We start from the raw sequence: 15,809 nt of genomic DNA on the forward strand, positions 1-15,809 counted from the left end.
TGCGTGAGAGAAGTAAGCGGCACAGCGATTTTAGAGAATCCTTCGATAAATCGGCGATAATAGCCCGCTAGTGCGAGAAAAGAACGGACTTCAGACGGGTTCTTAGGTGTAACCCAACTCTTAACAGCTTCGATCTTCGCGGGGTCGACGTGAATACCTTGACTATTGACAATATGACCGAGGAATTGAACCTCCTCTAGACAAAATTCGCACTTAGAGAACTTGGCATAGAGTTGATTCCCCTGGAGTAGCTCGAGAACCAAACGTAGATGTTGCGCATGTTCGGTTTTCGACTTGGAATAGATAAGGATATCATCGATGAACACGATGACGAAGCGGTCAAGAAATGGTTTACACACGCGATTCATCATATCCATGAAAACCACGGGTGCGTTGGTTAAACCAAAAGGCATAACAACAAACTCATAGTGGCCGTAATGGGTGCGAAAAGCGGTCTTGGGTATATCCTCCTCTTGAATGCGTAACTGGTGATAGCCTGAGCATGGATCGATCTTTGAGAAACACGTAGCACCTTGTAACTGATCAAACAAATCATCGATTCGAGGCAGGGGATAGCGGTTCTTGATTGTCAGCTTATTCAACTCCCTATAGTCGATGCACATCCGAAACGACCTATCCTTCTTTTTGACGAAAAGGACCGATGCGCCCCAAGGAGAGGTGCTAGGGCGAATGAAGCCTTTATCAAGCAATTCCTGGAGCTGACTCGAGAGTTCGTGCATTTCGGATGGAGCAAGACGATAAGGCGCTCTAGCAACAGGATTGGCTCCAGGAATGAGGTCGATACGAAAGTCGATATCACGACATGGAGGTAGTCCTGGAAGATCGTCAGGGAAAACATTAAGAAATTCACGAACCACGGGTACCTGGTCTATCTCCTTAACTTCCTTTTTCTCTGCTACTACAATGTGCGCCAAGAAAGCTTGGTATTCCTTGCGGAAATACTTGCTAGCGAGGACACACGACATGAGTTGGAGTTTCTTTGACGCGACTTCACCGTAAACACACAATTAATCACCATTAGCGAGCGAGAAGCGAATCATCTTATCAAAGCACACAACTTTAGCATGGTTTTCGCAAAGAAAGTCCATGCCTACTATGACGTCAAAACTACCAAGTTGCATCGGAATAAGGTCGATAGGAAAGATGTGATTGTTGAGTTCGAGAGTACAATCACGAAGAACAGAATTGACAGCGACGGTTTTTCCAGTGGCAACTTCAACATTGAACGTCAAGGGGAGATGGGCGCGCTTACGATTAAGGAGCTTTTCGAATTCAAATGATACAAAACAGTTATCGGCTCCAGTATCAAACAAACGCGAAGCATATATACCATTCACAAGGAACATACCATTGACCACGTTGTTATCGGCTTGAGCTTGACGGACATTGATGTTGAAAGTACGTTCGCGCGCTGCTGGCTATTGTTGCTGTTGCTGCTGCTGTTGTTGGGGCTGCTGCTGTTGTGGCTCTTGCTTCACCACTCGGTTCGGGCACATGTTTGCGAAGTGGTTGGGATCACCACACGCAAAGAAAGATCTAGCATGGATCACGGGTGCAGGAGCCGCTTGTTGGCCCTAAGGAGCAGGAAGTACAGCTTGTTGAGCAGGAACTTGACCTTGAGCTGGGGCTGTAGCTTGACGTGGACCTGTACGGCAGTTGGCGGTGAAGTGGCCGTACATGTAGGGAAAGCCGGGTGAGGACCTGTACAGTATCTACAAGCGATTCCCACTGGGTGGTGATAAGTATAAGTAGGGCAAGCCGGGTGAGGACCAGTGTACGCTGATGTGCGTGAAGTGTGTTATACTTTTTATGGATATTTTAAGCCCTTTTACACTTTTTAGCCAAGTTTTAAATTTATAAAACACGATATTTACTGACACTAAACACACATATGGGCAAGTGCACCCATCGTGAGCGTAGTATAGTGTTGGTAAGGTACCGAGGTCGTCCAAGGACACAAGAGCTTTTAGTACCGGTTTATCCTCAACGTCTAATCAAATCAATAAGTTAGAAAAAGGTTTTAAACTAGAAAAATAAAACCAACTAAAATGCTAAAAAATAAAATAAAAATAAAAACAGATAGACAAGATGAATCACTTGGATCCGACTCGTGTGTAGTGCAACCTTTGATTATTTCCGCACTTTTTCACTTTTTAAGAGATTATCTTAGTTATTGTAGTATGCCCCTCTTTTGAAGGTGACGTTACCCTCAACCAAGTAGTTTGAGTCAGCAAGGATACAATCCTAACGGGTCGGATTATTGAAAGATAGTGGTAGGCCCCTCTTTTGAAGGAGACGTTACCCTCGGCTAAGTAGTCTGAGTCAGCAGGGATACAGTCCTAAGTAGCCGGGTTAAAGTTTTAATAGTAGCTTACATATGAGGGGATCAAAGAGTTTGGACCCCCGCCATCCAATACCGGTGGGTATTGAAGGAGGTCCTACTAAATTTGACCCAGGTCCTTGTAGGATCTATACACTGAACAAGGCAAGACTCTCACCAAACCGTTCCCTTAACCCCCGACCAGGTAGCCAACATATCTCCATATAGACCGTGGAGATATGAATGGTGAAAATCTTTTATTTTATATAGACAGTAAAATAATGCCAAGACAACACGGACAAACGATAAGGAAGAATCACCTTCAACATAAGAAACTAGTTATTAAAGCCATTAATACATAACCAAAGAAAAAAGTGCGAAAAGATTAAAAAATAAAAAGTATTACACTAAACACTTGTCTTCACCAAGTGATGTAAGAGACTTAGGCAAACATGGCCTTTGATTGTCAAGAACTCTTACGATCAATCCTGGATCCCGAGACGACTTACACACTCTATGATGGATGATGGATGATGGTGGTGGATGATGGTGGTGGGTGGTGGGTGAAGTGTGAGAGAGGTGGTGTGCCAATGGATGGTTTGCAAATGAGCCAAGCACCCCTATTTATAGCTGAACAGTAGCTCGGGCACGGCCCCGTGTCCATCCTCCTTCTCTTTCTTCATTAATTGCAGTTTGTCTGTATTAGTTGACCACGCCCCCGTGTCCGCTGAGCACGACCCCGTGTGCAGAAGCGTATCTGTACTATCAAGATTTCCCTAGATTCTGCGAATCTTAGAGTTGACCACGGCCCCATGTCCAGTGGGCACGCCCCCATGGTGGGTGATAGAAGCTTCTATAACTTTGTCTTTTCTGCTGACACTTGGGCACGCCCCCGTGTTCACTGAGCACGGGGCGTATTCAGCCATCTGTTTTCTTATTTTGCTTGGAAGATGCTGTCGGGAGGTCGGGCATGCCACGTTTGTTTCTTTTCTTTGTATTTATGTTAGATTTAGCTGCCTTTTTGCTTCTTTTGTTCATTTGAGCTCATTTAATCCTTAAAATACAAAAGGAAGACAAAAACACACTTTTTCCAACATTAGTACTAAAAAAGGGTTAGTTTTATGCCACAATTGATGTAATTTATATGTTGCATTTTGTGCACATCAAATACCCCCACACTTGAATCTTTGCTTGTCCTCAAGCAAAACTCTTTATAATGTGGCTTTACACTCCCAAATGGAATGGGTAGAAGAGAAGGTTTTTGGGCTTGTCATAGAGTGTCGGGATGTCCAAGATTCTTCATTAAGTTTTATTTTTATTTACTTACAATCCTATTCGTCATGATTTATTTAAAACATTACATAAGATAAATTACTTATTAGGGCATAACATGCCTTTGTAAAATTCCATTTATATATAAGTTCACATACCTCACGGTGGATCACTCAACACTCGGCCGAAGATGTATTTTAGTGAATCACTCGAGAGCGGCATGGAACTTACTCCTACCATAAGCTTGCCAGGCAATCAATCCTCCTCCTTTTTAACTATACACCTTTGTAAATATCAAGAGAACTTTTGGGTGAAGGGTTAGGCTTGGGCTAAAGGTAGGTGGTTGGGTTAGTGGTTAGTAAAAGGGCGAAAGGCGTAAAAAGCGCCGGTTTTCGTAAGACTTGTTAGTATTTTGTGATTTTTTTATTTTGATGAAGCATCTCTTTCAAAGAAAGTTCTTTTTGATAGACTTGTTCGCTTATTTCTTTTGGCTTCATCATCGACATCATTTTTTTTCATAAGCAAGTCATAAGAAAAACCGAGCTTTGTTACTAAAATAAAGGTTTAAAATGAAAAAAAAGGTTTAGGTGGGTAAAAAGGGTGTTTGTTTTGGGTTAAGAAATGAAAAGGTTTAGGCTCAAAGGGGTTAACTAGGGGGATTTTGGGTAGGTGGTAAAAAAAAATAATGGTGTAGAAATAAAAAGGGTTAGTCCTAATGCCTCCATCATTTACTTACTCGGGTTTAAGTTGGTAAGGACCGGGAATGTATCGTCGTGGCAAGTTCTAGAGTCGTAAGAACCAAGCGGCTATTCACACAAGAAACGAAAAATGAGCATTTAGTTTAAAGATATGTATTTGTATGCTCAATAAAGGCTCAAAACTCACTTTTTGTGGGATCGGGTTTTTATGTGATCAAGTATATATAATCAAATTTTAACTAAACTTGTCATGCCGTTTCATAATTTTCTTATGTTGGTTCTTTTTATCACGACGCTATCAGTTGTAAATTTGTAAAAATTGTAGGACCGGTTTTGACACCGTTCGATTGCGTAACGAACGTTTCACGTGCGGAATCCGTGAACGAAAGTGACCGAACACACGATAACGTACTACTAACGTGATTCCATTGCTAACTTTGACAAGATTGATACAAGAATCACAACTTTACAGCTTTCTCTCTCTACTTTCTCTCTCTAGAAAGTCTTCTCCAAGTCTTCTCTCTAAATCTCTTCTAAAAGTCTTCCAAAAGTCTAACTAAAAATATGACATAACTCCTATTTATATGGTCAAGGCAACTTAGTGAGAGTTCCCACTAATTACAAGTTTGCCACCTTGCCATTTCTAACTAAATATGACGTTATGCACTTGATTCCTTCCGGCTTTTCACTATGACTCGGATTGACGAAGGCGATAGACAAAATATGCATCAACAAAAATATAACCTTTTTAGAACTTGAAATTCCCAAATTAAACCTACACAAGTAAAAAATGAAAAATTTTTGAAAAAAAAATTTTGGGTGATTAGCGATTCCAATAGAGTTTTGTGTAAGGCTTGTAATTAGGACTTGCAAGATTCAAGGTTTTAGCATCCCTCCCCCCCCCCCCACACTTAAATTACACATTGTCCTCAATGTGTCCCAAAAATAAGTTTTTAGGTTGATTAAATATGTAAAAAGGTGTGAAAAAGCAAAATTTATGTTACTGGACGTCTGGACACGGCCCCGTGGTGTCCGGGCACGGCCCTGTGTTCAGATCGCCAGTAACAGAAATTAGAAAAAAGAAACAGAAGCCTGGGCACGGGGGCGTGTTCAGTAAGCACGCCCCGTGTCCAGTTACCTGAACTGGGCATTTTCTGCAGATTGTGCAGCACGGGGCCGTGTCGAGTGGGCACGACCCGTGCTGAACTTGCTGTAATGAAGAAAAATTTGTCGGGTGGCCCTGTTTTTGTGCATGGGGTGCTGGTTCAAGTTTCCCTTGGTATCCTTCACCATCCCGGGTGTGTTTTATCCATTACAACATCATCCAAACACCAAATTAACTAAAACCATCATTCCATTAAATAGAGAGAATTACATAATATTCCTAGAAAATTAAAAACAAAGTAGAAAAATAAAAGTTAAAAGTCCTAAACTAGATAGGTCAAGTGATCCATAAAATCATCATAAGGAGCCCTATTAAGAACCAAAATTTTGGAAATAATTTTTCGGTATTTAGAAGCTTGGTAGAACTCCGGGCCGAGGGGTGTTCCCTTGATGTTGTCAAAGCCATTCTTATATCTCTCTCGGGAGGAAGAAGGCGGCTTCATTCTCCTCAACATCTTGTGGAGGGGGAGTGACACCAACCGGAACCCCTTGTAGTATGTCTCGAGGGGGTTCCGGGTGTATGGCGTACCATTCGTCCGGTATGATGACTTCAGGTATCACATTCCATGCCCTTTGGGTGATGATTGGTACCAAAGGAGGAGAGGCGAGAATGTTCAACCTTTGGTGCAAAAGGTTGACTTCTCGAAGACATCCTTCTAGTCCCACCGTTAAGTGATTGATACGGTCGACCAATGCTTCTTCCACCCCGTCATTTCATTAATAGCCTCTCTTAAAGCGTAAACATAGTTTACAAGAGAGTCCTCTGCCGTTGATGACCTCCTCCCCTGTCGGTTGTTCCTTGAGTGCGATGAAGACGTTCCGCTCGTTCTGCTCGCCATTATGAGAAAACAGACCGAAAAGAGTTCAATTTTTATGGAACAGTACCTCGGACACGGCCCCGTGCTCATTGAGCACGGCCCCGTGTTCAGATGTCTGCAGATTTTTGGAACAAGGAATGTTGGAGTTTTAAATTATTTTTCCAATTTTTAAAGTATCTTTGAGTAGAAATAACTTAAAACACTGTTGCAAAACTTATTTTTAACAAGATTCCTTGAGTAAAAATCTATCAAACATCTCCTTAAAGCTTGGAACCATGGTGATTTCAAGCTTTAATGGAGGTATTGACTGAAAAATTGAAGAAGAAGGTAATGAACAAAAATGGAAAAGACAAGATGGTTGTTGAGAACCTTCCTTAGAATATACCTAGGATGGTATGAGTGAAGATCCCAGCAATCTTTGTCTTTGGAGTGGTCCAAATGAGCAGGAATCTTGCTGTATTTATAGAAAACGACAGCACGCTGCAGAGGCCCTGTGTCGGCTGGACACGGCCCTGTGTGCAGACAATATCCTGACACATTTTGTCCGTATTCTGACAAAAAGTCAGAAAAGAATCTTTTGGTGGACACGGGGGCGTGTTGACCTGGGCACGGCCCCGTGTCTAGAGGCTGTTTATGAAGTTTCGTCTATTTCTAAGGAACTTATCCGGATCGGGGGGTTCCTTACTGGATGGAACAACCCCAAAGTGGCTAAGATACCTTAATTGCTCTAGATTAAGACGAGAAGGCAAGAGGTTGTCGGTGAGGGTGATTCTTATGCTAAATGTAGGTGGACAAGTCCAACCCTTTCCCGGGCTCTCGTTAAAGAAGGTGTATGCGGAATCGCTCAGGTCTATGTATGCACTGAACGAAGTCGATGGAGAGTCCTTCACGGCACAATCGACACAGGGACGACTATCGCCCAAGTCTTCGCTAGAGTTGAAGGTAATATCGGGAACAACGAAGTTGTTTTTATTCGAATGCGATCCCAACAATTCTTCTTGGGTATCGTCATGAGATGAATTAATAAAATCCATCTTAAGTTCTTTTAACCAATTAAGAATTAGATCTTCTAATTGAAATAGTTCATCAAGAAGCATTTCTCCTAGAAGGTCCGGTTGAGAGCATTCGAGGGAGAGATAGGGATTATTTTTACTTTCGCCCCTCTTAAGGCTACAGGAAAACAATGGGTCTATATAATGGGGCTTATAATTTAGAAAACAACATTCTAATTCTTTATCAGGGCCTCCACATATTTGACACCACGTACCATAAGAGTGCCGAAAGTAAAAAGTATCAGTATCACTCATGTTTGTGTCAGAAATTACCAACCGTCGGGATCTTACGGTTCTGTTTTCAGTAACTGAAACTTGGGGGCGTGTTGAGTGGGCACAGCCTCGTGTTTAGCTTACTGTCTGACTTAACACAAGATTGCTAGTTCCAAAGATTGGGCACGGGGCGTGTTCAGCGGGCACTGCCCATGCTGAGTTCTGCAGAAGCTGAAAAACTAAGAAAATCCTAAAAAAAACAGAAAAAATTAGAAAAAAAGTATTAGGCCGTGATTCCTAACTTTCTTAAAATCCTTGTGTCCCCGGCAACGGCGCCAAAAACTTGATGTGCGTGAAGTGTGCTATATTTTTATGTATATTTTAAGCCATTTTACACTTTTTAGCCAAGTTTTAAATTTATAAAACACGATATTTACTAACACTAAACACACATATGGGCAAGTGCACCCATCATGAGCGTAGTATAGTGTTGGTAAGATACCGAGGTCGTCCAAGTACACAAGAGCTTTTAGTACCGGTTTATCCTCAACGTCTAATCAAATCAATAAGTTAGAAAAAGGTTTTAAACTAGAAAAATAAAACTAACTAAAATGCTGAAAAATAAAATAAAAATTAAAACAGATAGACAAGATGAATCACTTGGATCCGACTCATTTGTAGTGTAACCTTTGATTATTTCCGCACTTTTGCACTTTTTAAGAGATTATCTTAGTTATTATAGTAGGCCCCTCTTTTGAAGGTGACGTTACCCTCAACCCAATAGTTTCAGTCAGCAAGGATACAATCGTAAAGGGTCGGATTATTGAAAGATAATAAATTAAGTTATTAATGCATAATGTGGTAGGCCCTTCTTTTGAAGGTGACGTTACCCTCAGCTAAGTAGCCTGAATCAGCAGGGATACAGTCCAAAGTAGTCGGGTTAAAGTTTTAATAGTAGCTTACATATGAGGGGATCAAAGAGTTTGGACCCCCGCCATCCAATACCGGTGGGTATTGAAGGAGGTCCTACTAAAGTTTACCCAGGTCCTTGCAGGATCTATACACTAAACAAGGCAAGACTCTTACTATACCGTTCCCTTAACCCCCGACCAGGTAGCCAACATATCTCCATATAGACCCTGGAGATATGAATGGTGAAAATCTTTTATTTTATATAGACAGTAGAATAATGCCAAGACACCACGAACAAACGATAAGGAAGAATCACCTTCAACATAAGAAACTAGTTATTAAAGTCATTAATACATAACCAAATAAAAAGTGCAAAAGATTAAAAATAAAAAGTATTACACTAAACACTTGTCTTCACCAAGTGATGAAAGAGACTTAGGCAAACATGGCCTTTGATTGTCAAGAACTCTTACGATCAATCTTGGATCCCGAGACGACTCACACACTCTATGATGGATGATGGATGATGGTGGTGGATGATGGTGTTGTGATGGTGGTGGGTGGTGGGTGAAGTGTGAGAGAGGTGGTGTGCCAAGAGATGGTTTGCAAATGAGCCAAGCACCCCTATTTATAGCCTGAACAGTAGCTCGGGCACGACCCCGTGTCCATTGGGCACGGCCCCGTGTCCATCCTCCTTCTCTTTCTTCATTAATTGCAGTTTGTCTGTATTAGTTGACCACACCCCCGTGTCCGCTGAGCACGACCCCGTAGGCAGAAGCGTATCTGTACTATCAAGATTTCCCTAGATTCTGCGAATCTTAGAGTTGACCACGGCCCCGTGTCCAGTGGGCACGCCCCCGTGGTGGGTGATAGAAGCTTCTTCAACTTTGTCTTTTCTGCTGACACTTGGGCACGCCCCCGTGTTCACTGAGCACGGGGCGTGTTCAGCCTTCTGTTTTCTTGTTTTGCTTGGGAAGATGCTGTCGGGAGGTCGGGTATGCCACGTTTGTTCCTTTTCTTTGTATTTATGTTAGATTTAGCTGCCTTTTTTGATTCTTTTGTTCACTTAAGCTCATTTAATCCTGAAAATACAAAAGGAAGACGAAAACACACTTTTCCAACATTAGTACTAAAAAAGGGTTAGTTTTATGCCACAATTGATGTAATTTATATGTTGCATTTTGTGCACATCAACGCACGCTTAGCCGGCGATGCGTTGGTAACCGGTGCCGCTACTTGGCCGTGTTGGGGCTGCGGTTGAGCTGGAACTGATTTGAGCGGGGCAGCAGTGGTGACAGCGCAATTTTTGCTACTGTTGTTGTTGTTTTTCCCCTTGCGACGAGAGGACTTTGAAGACTGCGGGGCGGCGACGGTTTCAGCGGTTGCGGCAGTGGTATCCCAATACCCAGACTTGACTCGCTTGTCGTTTATCTCAACAGCGAGTAAGAAGGTTTCCTCGATTGTTGTTTTCTTTGCAGCTTGAACGAAATCAGCCACGCAATCCGGAAGAGCACGGATATACTTTTTGATGGTGATTTCGGGCGTAGTAACTTAGCTTAGACAGATTATGCTTAGCTGCTTGAAGCGAGCAGTCAAGCCAGCGTTGTCTCCATCATTCTGCTTGATATGCCAGAATTCGTCCACCAGCTTTTGGAGCTCGTGGGGAGGGCAGAACTCTTGCATCATAATGTCCTTTAACTCATCCCACGTCAACCCGTAAGCTGCATCATTTCTGCATTTGTTTCTCTTGGCCGTCCACCAATCTAAAGCTCGGGATTGGAAGACGTTAGTTGCGTTAAGAGTACGGAGATTATCAGGACAGCCACTCTGGCGCAGGGTGACCTCGATCGAATCAAACCATTGAAACATGGCCGTAGGCCCATCTTACCCAGTAAATTCTTTCGGGCCGCATGCTTTGAACTGCTTGAAGCTAAAAGTAGCTTTTGGTGAATCAGTCCGGGACTCTTCAGATGACTTGCTAGCGTTTTCATTCAGCTCGCTAACAATCTGGGGGATAACTTTCGCCATTTGCTAGGCGACGAGGGCGGCGATGCGTTTGTCATCATGATTGCGGTGAGCTGACGCGAGTGAAACGATCCAAATGACGACATTAACAGACAGCGCCATAGGATTCAAAACGCTATATAATTGAATGTCACCTCTCACGTACTACTACTAAAGCTCAGGAACACGAACAATGTAACACATAGACACATAATCACAGAAGCACATAAGCTCGTAAGCTCGTAAGTCACATAGCCACCTAAGGCAGTCAGAACACAGAAACCATACTATATTTTGCACGTATTCACCTATCCTGGTCACACACAATCACCTATCATTCAAAGTCCGCGAGTGCGAGAATAGCGATTGCGCTTTTAGCGAGTACACAGCGAGTAGCATAGCGTAAGCGAGTGACATAACATGTGATTATCCACAAGTAGCAATTCGTTAGCGATTTGAGGTATAGGTGCGGTGCGATTTGTGTGTGTCGATCAAAGCGAAAGCGACAAGCGAATAAATCACCAAAATCGCAACACATAAACAGGTAAAACCACATAAAACACATAAAATCAGCGATTGCGAGATTGAAATCGAGGATAGATTGTCTAAGGCTTTCGCGGAAGTACGTCTATCCAGCCAAGGTGATTCGACTATTCACAAGGACTTTTAGGTACACACTTTGGCCTTCTGGACTTTGCTCTCGCCTCGACTTTGGGCGAATGGCACGCATCCTTCCAGTTACAGTGGGACTTCAAGTCGTTGGAGTACGTCGAGGCTTCGGTGAGAGCTTTGTAAAACCAAAATAAAGATCGGAACAAGTCGTCAAGGTTCGGGTTTCACCCCTGACTTAACAACTTCGTTCCTGTTTTGATAAAATAGAGAGGAAAATTTACGTTAAAGTATGGATTTCACTCCTGGTTCAACGCAAATTCTCTTGTTTATAGATAAAATACGGGTCGAACAAGCGATTCAGTCGAGAGTTTGCGGTTTTCACACCTAATCTCGACCTAGCCACTCGCTTATTTTCGAAAATAGTGTGCAGTGATAGTGTAGTGTTCAGCGAGTGCGAGCGAGAAATAGTAAGTAAACTCGTACAAAAAGACCCCTACTGGGCATGTACAAGTCGGTCTGTTGGTACTTAGACTATAGACTAGGTCGTTTCTAAGACATCGACCCAGACTAGGTCGAGTCTTGCCTAATTCCCTATAGTTATGGCTCTGATACCAATCTTTCACACCCCAACCGACGGCGGAAACATCGGGGCATGGCACTGAGCGAAACAGATTGTCCATGAGTATCCATAACAACTATTCATTACCAGATAATTAAACGTCATGTCCCATACCACAACATATCCAAATAAAAACAATTATTATAAATAATTGTCTCAAAAATAAATACTGTTCCGACGACTCAAATTTAAGCGTGACATAACTAGACCCCTAGCTTGATTCACCAAAGCACAACAATTCCTAGCATCTTAAACACCTGTCACATACGTTAAAATAAAGGTCAATACACATAGTGTAAAGGTAAGCATACAAGTTTGATATAGTATAATGGAGTTCGAAATCGTTTACGCATAACCAACATGTAACATGTATAAAGTGTAGGCAAGTAGGTTATCGACAGAGAAATATGCACAGACGTGACTGCGAGTTGTAGAATGCGCAACACATATCCCCACTGGGACACGTGAAGTAAAGCCCTTAACAACCCCTGTCCACGACAGGTGCTGAGTCCAAACTATAGTACTATCGTTGCTAAGGTGTCAGGAAACAATCACTGTGTTAACATAACATACAAGCATTCATCTAATAACACGTAGCATGCAATAACGGTCAACATATAAATAGTGTTGTGTTGTGTGTAGATTGTGATTTAGAATAAGTAACGTATGTAACACCCAAAAGTGCATAAAGTAAAGAGGGATCGAGTATACTCACAGATAGCGTTTAACAAGTAAACACTGTCTTGGATTGAAGGGAGCACTGAGAGAGATTAGCCTGAACAGTTAACGATAGCATAAACGATGAGTGGCGCGTTAAACGGTGCAAAAGTACCACGTGTCGGATGGTAATCCGATCGGATGGTAATCCGATCGGATGGCCAGTCGATCGGATGTCAATTCGTTCGGATGGTCATCCGATCGGATGGCCATTCGATTGGATTGACATTCGTTTGGTAAGGATGTGTTTGTGTATGATGGCTGTGAAGTTTTCGTTGTAGCATTTTGAAAATAGAGAAGTATCTCTACCCTTAAGGTCGTTCGATCGGATAGCGATCCGATTGGTAGGACACTTAGTGAGAACAAGTTCACAGTAGGATTGTCACTCGAGCGGATTGCAATCCGATCGGTTGGTAATCCGTTAGTTACTGATGATCTTTGAAAATTGAAAATGGTTAAGTATCGAAGTTCCAAATGTCACATGGTCGGATGGACGTTCGATCGGATGGCTATCCGATTGGACGGTAATCCGTTCGACGTTCAGATCCTTGAAAAGTTGAAATAAAAGTTTAAGTGTGGAACCAAGTGTAAGCCGATCGGATGGCTATTCGATCGGATGGCAATCCGATCGGACGACAATCCGTCCCAACGACCTGATCGTCTTTGGCACTTGATTGTTTTGAAAGTTTTTGCAGTTTTGATCGAGACGGTGTGATAATGTGCTAAACAATAGAAACCCCCTCGTGACCCAAGTGATCCGATCGAACAGGAATCACCCTAGTCCGATAAGTTAACTGTTCAAGACGGTCATTCATGTTTAACCCGAAATCGGTCGTCTCTTTTATAGAAACCAGATCTTGAACCAACACATCACTAAGAAGGAGTAGAAGGTCAGAACGAGCTCCGATTCTATTGGTTTTGAGTCCATTGAGTGTAAAAGAGTTGAAAGAAAGTTAGAAAACCATCTTTCAATCCTTTTAACCATGAATATGTGTAGATCTATGCGAAAACATTGTTTAATTACGTGGAAATCCTTCAGATCTAAGTTGTTCTTGGTGGAATGTAGTCAAACCTTGAAGTTCATAAGAACTCCATGATGATATCATCCTAGAACACCTCAAATCCACTGATTTCACGGTTAAAAATTAAGATTCAAAGTGAAAAAGATGAAGGAGTGTGTGTAGATCATAAAAGTACAAGATTTAGGTTGAAAACTTACAAGAATCGTGAGAAATCGAGAGAAAGGAGGCTTGAGTGCGGCTGGTCGAGTGAGAGTGTTGTCACATCACAAATGATGTGACAGGTGAGTATTTATAGGGATTCCAAAAGAGGAAAGGGAGGAAGGGCCGGATTGGTCACCGATCGGATGGCCACTCGATCGGTTGGCCACTCGATCTAGGTGTCCGGAGTGTTGAGTTTCGTCGTTTCGATTCACGTGTCGGGCGTTGCGATGCGATAGATTTCCCCATTAGTTACACAAATAACCTAACTACTATATCTAACATATAATCACTACAAATAACTTGCGTTTAGCGGTTGCGATTAATTTGCGATGCGATAGAGTTGCGATTGCGTTTCGATTAATCACCACAAACATAAGGTAAACATGCACAAGTAACACATAAGTAACACACACACGTAAAATAATATACACAACCTATTTATCAAGGCGAGAATGCGATAGCGATGCGATAAGCGATTAAGCGATAAAACATGCGATAAACATCGATGAAATCTCGATTATTAACCGATACTCCACATAATACAACTAAAGCGATAAAATAAATAGACTAATTACAAGTCAAAGAAGTCAAAACAGGAGTTGAGCAAGGAGTGACAGATCGCAATTAGCAATCTTTTCTTCCTTTGACTTCAATCTTGACTTTGACTTTGACTTTCGTAACACGGGGTGTTACATTTTATACAAAACATGGGTGAAATCTGACTCAAACGGACTTTTGACTCGTTTCTTAGTCAAAAGCCGGCCTTAAAACTGATTTTCACTGGAAAACGGGCCGATTGACTGGGCTAAACATGAAACTCACCATAAACAGTTCATTGGTTCGAGAAGGGGTGGTTCCCAGCCGACTGAACGAGCTGGGTTGGTATGTTCCCGTTGTTTGACGCGACGTTGCATCATCTCCGTTAGCTCAAAACTTAGAAACTTTCACACAACTTCACTCACTGATCGTCTGTCCGGATGGCCATCTGATCGGATGACCATCTGTCCAGATGATCTGAACATGTTGACACTTGTTTGTTTTTACAGGACACTATGAACACAACGTTTGAAACTTTATCAGTTCGCAAAGTTTGCCCACTATTCGAATGGTCATCCGACCGGATGACCATCCGCTCAGGTATACCATCAGACACTTTTCAACCGTGTTTTCTCTCTATCAGTTTATAGAGTTCAATGGCGAAATGACAACTTCAACCTACCTCACATTGGCCTTCGTTCAGCTTCATGGGGCTAACAGGGCATAATCGTAAGGCTGAACAAAAATCAGCAGCCTACGGTGTTTTTAGAAGAGAAATGAAGGTTGGGGGTCCAAAAAGACTCTGGCCAACAAAGAAAGGGTAGGGTTCAAAACGAGACCGAGTAGCTAGACCAATCGGAAGACAAGCCGCTTAACGAAGACGGAATAACCAGCTGTGTGGAAGAGATTCATTAGTATAGGTTAGGTGCATTAGGTTTAGTCGTGTAGTATAGAAAAAAAGTTTTTGACGTTATATCTTTGTAAAAAAGTGCTTATAATAGCACTTTGTCTTTGAATATGTTGTGTTTTATTGTACTTTTTACAGTAGCAATTAGACTTTGATGTGTTATGTTTAAAAAATGTTATTATTTGTACCGAACCTCACCGCATTGCGACGGATACTAACTCTAGTTTTATCCGATTATCAAATCTAAAATGATTTAAAATTAAAATAAATGTAATCTACTAGTTGTTAAAACACACGATGCAAGTCATTAATACTCTTGAAAAATATTAAACAAACAAATTTAAATTTAATTTTTAAATGCAAGTCATTAACACACTTGAAAAATATTAAATAAAAAATTTAAATTTATTATTTAAAATAGAGACACACAATCGAAAGGATTTCGCCCTTTTAAAAGGGTATATCTTTGTCCAAACGGACCGAACCTCGCACCCGTTGCCTCCTCATACAAATATTAGACCTTCTATGATGCATTACATTTACCATGCATTTGAAAGGTTAGAGGTGAGATGGAGTGTGACATAAAAAAGAGAGGAGAGATAAAAGAAAATTCTTGTGTTGGTGATGCTCTTATGCCTAACTCACGGGCGGCTCAAATGCCATGCGATATAGATAGCCTAACAATAATAAACAATAATAAGGTCTTTTATAAATAAAAAA

Source organism: Helianthus annuus, chromosome 10 (genome assembly GCF_002127325.2).
Source record: "Helianthus annuus cultivar XRQ/B chromosome 10, HanXRQr2.0-SUNRISE, whole genome shotgun sequence".
Lineage (NCBI taxonomy): Eukaryota > Viridiplantae > Streptophyta > Magnoliopsida > Asterales > Asteraceae > Helianthus > Helianthus annuus.